Source organism: Typopeltis vanoorti, chromosome 18 (genome assembly GCF_054136105.1).
Source record: "Typopeltis vanoorti isolate ZY-2024b chromosome 18, IOZ_Tvanoo_1.0, whole genome shotgun sequence".
In the NCBI taxonomy this organism is placed as follows: Eukaryota; Metazoa; Arthropoda; class Arachnida; order Uropygi; family Thelyphonidae; genus Typopeltis; species Typopeltis vanoorti.
In genome coordinates, this window is record NC_143566.1 from 104,011,959 (window position 1) to 104,020,276 (window position 8,318).

Below are 8,318 nucleotides of genomic sequence, written 5' to 3' on the forward strand. Positions count from 1 at the left end.
GGAACCCCCGTAGTTAGTGGTAGACAATAATGATAACCCACTATCTGAACAAAAAGCATAATCCCAGACAAAGGTGCTGGTAACGTAGGCTCATTCGCCACAACGAGAGGAATATTGACAACAAGATATCAAATCTAATAAAAAAAAATAAAATTAAAAACAATTAAAAAAAAGTATATATGTATATAAAATAATTATAATAAATAAATAAGTAAAAGTTTAAAAAAATAATACACCATGCCTGTCTCCCAACAAAAATGTGGTGTGTAGCAAAAAAAAATCCCACTACAAGGCCCAGCGAAGTGTCATTTCTGTCCCGACCCAGAAACAATATATCATATTATGATGTTCTGTAGCAAAACGTCCACAGTATGGAACACCATACAGACAGAAATGTCAATTGTAAGAAATGCAGATAACATAAGTTCATAACATGATAATAACCCAAAATGTTAATAGGATATATTATCCATTTATAGACCTGTAACTAATTCTGCAATTCAGAAAACTTTGTATATAAGAAATTACAGATTTACCTCTTAAGTTAAGCAAACAATATAATGTTAAAGCAAGATGGAATTCTTTTTGTAAAAATAAGAGTGCCTACAAAAAAATAAAATCTGCATGAGATATAGAGATACTACCAAAATATATGCATATATAAATGTAAATAAAAACATAAGCAATGTATGTATTTTAAGAATAAGATGTGCATTTAAATTAAGTTAATAAAATAGTTATCCAAAATATGTGAACAAAGATATAAAATGAAGATATATGTAAAACGAATTGTACATATGGAAAATGTGAATGCTAACATATATATGTATGTATATGTATATGTGTGTGGGTGGGTGGGTGTATATGTATATATGTATGTATATGTATATGTGTGTGTGGGTGGGTGGGTGTATATGTATATATATGTATGTATATGTGTGTGTGTGTGGGTGGGTGGGTGGGTGTATATGTATATATGTATGTATATGTATGTGTATATATGTATGTATATATGTATGTATATGTGTGTGTGTATATATGTATATGTATGTATATATGTATATGTATATGTATGTATGTATGTATATATATATATATATATGTATATATAAACGAGAATAGATTGATCTAATAATGGAACTTATAAATAGACTGAAATCACTATGTAACATATACCAACAAAAATAACAGCTCAAGCAATTCAATAGGACAATAAGGAAAATAGAAATTGAGCATGTGTTGTTGTATCTTATTTAAACAGTGATTGTAAAACAGGTGTCATAAGTATATTGTAACGAGTAAATGAAAATGCCTAATAGAATTAGCAGCCTATGTACAAATTGTAAATAGCTGTATATATATTTATTTTTAAATGTACACAGCTGCTGTTGTTGATACAAATAACCTCAGTAGAAGTAGCCTCAAGAAATGTAAATCAAAATGCCAATTAGAATAAGCATTCTATGTACGAATGTATATATTGTAAATAGTTGTATATATATTTATTTTGATTGTACATAGATTGCACTCTACAGAGCTCGACTGCATGAAGAAAGGATTTGGTGGTTCAAATCTAGTCGCCGACTAGAGAGAAAATTTTTTAAGCCTCTTTTCGACCGGTTTCCGAGTTAGTCGATCTCTGGCACGGGCTAGCGGGTTTTTTCTCCGGGAAACTCGGGTTTTTCGTCCGGTAAACTCAAGAAAATCGACCGTCAAACCCACACTATTTTCAGACATTAAAAATATTGTGTTAGGGTTAGGGACCATGAGATGGCGTACTTCTTCACTGCGCACCGATGAATCAGTGATAGCCTTGGGCAATCTATCTCTGATTGGCTACCAGTGGAGATTGAATTGCCCACTCAGTCTCCAAAATCTAGTAGGGTAACGGCCCCGCCTACTCCCTATACGGGAACAAATAGGCGTTAGCTGATTTTTTTTTTATATATATTCAATACAAAACATATACAGTGAATATTGCAAAAATAAAATGCAAATATTACATTTTTAGCATCTTACATGCACATCTGACATGGCACACTTAGTGTTAAAACATTTTAAATTTGTTTTCATTATTTCATGGACCCCCTCAGCAAAACTAACAGCCCCCAAGAGGGCTGTGGCCCACAGTTTGGGAAGCGCTGGTGTAGAGTATCCTCTTGCGATAAGCCCTTGGACTCCATAGCGATGTTGCGTAATAATTGCCGGCAAAGGTTGGTGGATTGGTAGAGCCTCTGCTACTAATGGCTCAGTTAAGTAAGTTTGAGCGCGGTTAGTAGTTGGAAGGGGCCAATCGTTCGATGCTGTTGCCACACTCTCCCTCGATGAGTCTTTGGACTCCCTGAAGGTGTCAAATAATAGTAATAATAATAATAATAATAGAGATTAGATTGCTAAGATATGATCAGCCATGGCGCTCACCTTAATAAAATGGAGGACCTCCTTTCACTGCGATGACTACAGCAATCCTACGGGGCATATTTCTTCATTCAATAAGTTGTGAGTTTGAATCCCACTTTGGCATGGATGCTTGTGTTTAGAGTGACTCAGTAATTCCATTTACGTTGTAAGACTACTATCCCGGCTTATTGGAGTACTGAAGTGGCTTCTGATGAAGCTTCCCATTTGATCTCAAGAACAGGGTTCCTGATTACCTAACTCTTAGCCTTTTTTTTTTTTTTTTTTTTTTTCACGAAGAAAAACTAGTGCTGAGAAATCCGATCTTTTATAGGTTTCCATCTAAGATATTTTTTAAAATTAACGAATAATTAAAATTGTAATTGCTGTTAAATTATAATGTCGAGAACAAATTTCAGTTTAATCGATTATTGGTAACATTAAAATTGTTTTAAGCAACGCTATTTAGAAGATTGCAACTCAGTGAATAATGGATTTAAAAATATCGTGTAATGAAGTTTCCCGATTAAAGATTCGCACAGAATTCAATCAGTTAAAAATGAGGTGAAATCTAAAAATTTCCCCATTCTTGCCTTAAGTAAAATAGCTGCGGGAGAGGAATGCGTAATCACATCACCTCCGAAAAGTTGGTATTGGAATACTGAGTAATTCACCACATATGCTCCGATGTTTCTTCCGTGTTACGCGGAAAGCAAAACCTTGAAAAAAAAAAAAAAAAACTGGGTTAAAAAAAGAAAGAACACATAAATCGGGTTTAGTCATCTGCACAACTAAAAACTCGAACGTTATTTGGTTGCAAAGCATACGGAAGTTGAAATGTTCACAGGCCTACACAGTGCTAGCAGAACGAAGGCTTGATACTCAAACACATGATGGTTGCTTTTATATATTAAAAAAATAATAATAATAAAGTGCAACTTACAATAAATGAGATAAAAAAGCAAACGTCACAGATAGCTAAATGACATGCGCATTTGACGTCATTTATATGAAGACTGTTGCTATACCGAAATTTGGACTTTGTTTGTTTTGTTTTGTAAACAATCTTGTAGAAATAGAGCAAAGCGTCTGCAAACTAGTAGACTGGATTAAATTAATATAGACATACGGAGTATTTATGAAGAATCTAAAAATTTTTAAAACGACTTTCGAAATATTTTGAGTTTAAAATACTTTCCAAGAAAACAAATGACAACTTCGTATCGCTAATTATTGTTCACATACCTCCTCCATTTTAGACACATAACTAAGTATTTATGTGCATAGTTAAAATACCAATTATGCATCCGCGAAATCTGAAAGAATTCTCTTCGTTTTATTTTTAGAGTTGTTTTTTTTTTTGTACGAAAATTAATTCCTATAAAATGTTAATATTAAATAACTCTCTCTCTCTTTTTTTTTTTTCTTCTATTTTTGTATAAATTGTTGATTGCCGCATAGAACTTTATACCTAGGCTGAACAGAAAAACGGCACATTTTCCATTTATTTTCATCTTGTAAATTTGTGACATGGAAGGAAAGCGTATATCACTAATACAAATTCTTTTCAATTTTAATTCTGGAGCATTTAAAGTCAAAATTGCACCAAAAAAAATCAGTTGTATTATGTAAAGTAATAGCTGTTTAAGAAGTTAATATTCGATTAGAATATTATTTTTATTCCCTAGAGGAAGTAGGTAGAGCTATGACCCAATTTTGATAAATCATAGGCAGCCAATTCACCCTTGACATTCAACAATAGCTGAGCTCATGTCTCTCGATGATTTTAGTGATTTAGTGATATCAAGGTGGAAGAATGGCGGATAACTGCTCCGTTTCATGATCCTAAATGTAATCTGAATTAGCGAATTCTATGGTCGAATTTTCTTATTTGTTTAGTTAAAAGCTAGTTTCTGGGAGAACAAAGCTCGATCTTTGCCAGTGATCAGGAATCACTGGCAAAGATCGAAATTATCTTCAAACACATAAGGATTCGTTTATTGAAAAAAATTCAAAACAGCGCAATTGCGAATCCATAGTAAATTTCTTAGAGAGTACAGAACCTATAAAATTAAAATGACAAATATTGTAGGGCCCAAATGTTCCATCAGGCTATTCACAGATCTGGTTTGGAGAAAAGTTAAAATCTCTTCTCTCGCCCTTCTTGAATAATACTCAGACACTAGACAGTGCAATAGACAACTAGAATCGAATCTTCTTTGTCCATTCTAGGTCTTTTTTTTTTAATAGATGGGATTTTAAACGTTTCAGATGACTTGCTTTAAATCAAAAGCCCATGTGACTATAATTTAAAAGTAAATGTTATGCAGGGATGTTGGTTGTTGAGGTCAAAAAACTCCATGAGAGGTTGTTGTGCATCGTACAAAAGTAAGAAAAATGTCATCCATAACTTTTCCACGTGTAAGATTCAATATTCTTCTAAGGCATTTTTTATCAAATGCTCCATAAAAATGTGTATGACTAGAAAATGAGGTATACCTCTGACTAGTCTAGAAGTCTGTAGAATATAGTATTTTTGTATTTGATGTTATATAACACTCAAGCAGCATCAAGAGCATTTTAGAAAACTAAGAATCTTCTCAATTGTCTTTTTAGTGACAAATTAGGCTAGAATATAATCATCAGTCTTCGTAACATAGTTATGGAGACTTTAACGACTGTATCACATTAGATTGTTTCTTCTAACAGATTCTTGAAAGCTAATCATGTCATATTCCTTCTAATCATTCGTTTTTTACACGACGCTAGCAGTGATGTCATTTACAAACGCCTCCAATTTCTTCTTACTTAAAAACTAATTGATGGCCTTTAGGCTTTGATCAGTTGTTTTATTTCTCACCTATCTATCAGATCGAAAGTTAACATTGGTTTGGATATTGCCTAACATGCTGCTAGTTTGGCGTTTTGTCTATTTCCCCTTATTCCATATAAATTTATTCAACTGACTCCTACAGTACCAAGCATTGATTATTTTGTTGCCTGTTACCATGTATAATTCGCAGTATTCTCAAATATTCAATTTGTTCTATAGATTCGCTACTGAGAATGCAGGTGGTGTTTTCTACGTTCTTGTCCATTTCCTTAATTTTTGTTTCAAATTAGTTTAAGAATATGGTTTAGCCAGCAAAGGTTGGTCGATTGGTACAGCCTCTGCTCCTAATGGCTCGCAAAAAGTTAAGCAAGATTGAGCGCTGTTAGCAGTTGGAAAGGGTTTAATCGTTCGATGCTGTTGGCACACTCTCCCTCGATGAGTCTTTGAACTCCCTGGAGGTTTCACATAATAATAATAATAATAATAATCATTTTGGACTATTTAGAAGCATATTATCTGCATAAAATAAAGAGCTAAGTTGAATATCTCCAATTGTGATATCAGGTTTAGAGCATCTTTTTAAAATGTGACCAATATAGATAATATAGTGGAGATCGTATGCATTCTTATCTTACACCACACCATCTTCTTGCATCTATCACTCCTAAATGCCATATAACGTGAAAGTAAATTATACTGATGTGTACAATACCCTACTCACTCCTCTAATTATTGTTTTGAACAGTTTTTCTATTGGAACCTTCTCTTGTGCCTTTTCCAGATCCATATATTTAAATCCAGATACTTTATTTTCATGGATTGCATTTAATGCTATCCTCTAACGTCCTCTACAGAGAGTCAGCGAGGCTATATGTATCAAAGCAAAAAATCTGATCTCTAAAAACCCCAATTTGACATAAACCAAGTTAGTCCTACTCAATATTTCTCTTGCGTAATTTTTCTTATTCTCTTATCAAAAATTCTTGCATTATGCCTCTCTCTCTCTCTCGTGAAAAGCTAACGTTTATATAGTTTGAGTACACTATCAATAAATGCTGATTGCTAACTAGCCCAACCCTGTTGAGGATTATGAGGAGTTACTGGATTTATTTTTTATCACGGAAGTAAATTGCGCATCTGCTTCATTGGTTGATTATTAGATGTTTTCTTTAGTTAACTTCTGCGTTTCAACGCGTTGGATTTATTTGTATATTTAAATATTCAAAAAGCTGCTTGACTGATTTCTTTCGAACTTGCTCATTTTTTATACTGCTCAAAACATTAATGTTAGGTTAACTCGCCGATAGTTCTTCGAAAGGAAGCTCTTAGATTTCGATCTCGTTTCGTATCCGGCTTTAAATTAATGAAGGATTTATTATCCCCTTAACTTATTAATTTTAGGTTGTAGCTATTTTGATGTCTAGCTTCGACACATTGAGGTGCAGTTCTGAGCAGCTCTTCGTGCGTGTATATTATCTTGATTTTCAACTTAACCAATCGTCTGACGCTATTCCATCTGTGATGAGTAATATCATCACATGAGGAGTAGCCAGCACTGTTAAGTCTAGTGCACCTCTGTCCCCAACGCAATTCTTATAACTAAATTAACGAACTCACGAATCCAAATTCTAACAAACTGAATCAGCCTCTTCGCAAAATGCTACAAAAGTTCTAACCAAATAACTGCTCCAGTCAGCAACATTTCCATTTATATGGCAGTTGTTCTTCAAATGTGTTGGCAGAGAGTACAATCAGTGAACCATGCCTATATGCACATGTTTTCCTTCTGGCCACTCTGCCTATTTTGTGATCAATTCTTTGAAAAAAAAAACAGAATTTATATATATACAGAGGTATTCCTCCCTCTTTCAATTCTCTAACTGGGTGGCGAAGCTCATAATCCTGTTTTTTTAAGATCAGAGCAGCATGTCTCCATTCTTAGCCATCACTGATCGCTTGCGAAAGACTATCGAAGCAGCATTCCAGGAGAAAGTACAGCATAAAACTATTGTCAACGATCAGTCTCCAAACGAGTTTTTTAATAATGTTAAAAAAAAATCAGCTAACGCCTTTTTATTCCCATATAGACAGAAGGCGATGCCGTTTTAGCCCAATCTATTTTTTTTTTTTGGAGATTGAGTGGGCAGTTCAATCTCCACTGCTAGCCAATTAGAGATAGCTTGCCCAAGACTGTCACTAATTTAATCGGCATGCAGTGAAGATACGGCTAACAAGTGCCGCCATCTCGTAGTCTCTAGCCCTAACACAACATTTTAATGTCTGAAAATAGTGTGGGTTCGACGGTTGATTTTCTTGATTTAACGGGACGAAAAACCCGAGTTTCAGGGATAAAAAACCCCATTTGCCTGTGCCAAAGATCGACTAACTGAGGAAACGACCGATAAAAGGCTTAGAAAATTTTCCTCTAGTGGGCGACTAGATTCGAACCAACGTCTTTTTTCGTGCAGTCAAGTGCCGTGGAATGCAAACGCCACTTCCACTGAGCTACATAGTCTCTCTTTGATGATAGTATTGATTTATTATTATACACTGTTAACTTTGAATTAGGAACACCCATCTAATAACGCGTTGGTTCACTGTGTAATCACGACTTGAATATGCCTAGGAACAGATTCCACAAGGTGTCGAACATCCTTCATTCGTAACTTGACCTATGTCAGCTGCAGAAACTCCATTAATTCTGGCGTTTTCTGTGGAGGAGGAGGATCAGTACTTCTCACACTCAGTTCTATCATATCCCGCATGTATTCAGTTGAGTTACCATCAGCGAAGTTTGTGGGCAAAGGCAATGTGGCAAAATCCTTGTCGCTTTCCTTCAACCATGCAGTTGTACGAGCCCGATGACAAGATGCGTTGTCCTGTTAAAAGACAGCAATCTGGTCGGAGTAGACCAGCAGATATGGATGGAGACAGTCAGCTGAGAGGTCGGTTAGCGTTTAGCGTTTGTCGTATTGAATGTTTGTTGCATGATAAGGGTATTTTATGAATAATCGAAACTGTCACTCGTAGCTAAGCTACTGCTGTTGAACATTATCCAGCTGTTATTTAAAGTTCACAAAAATGAATA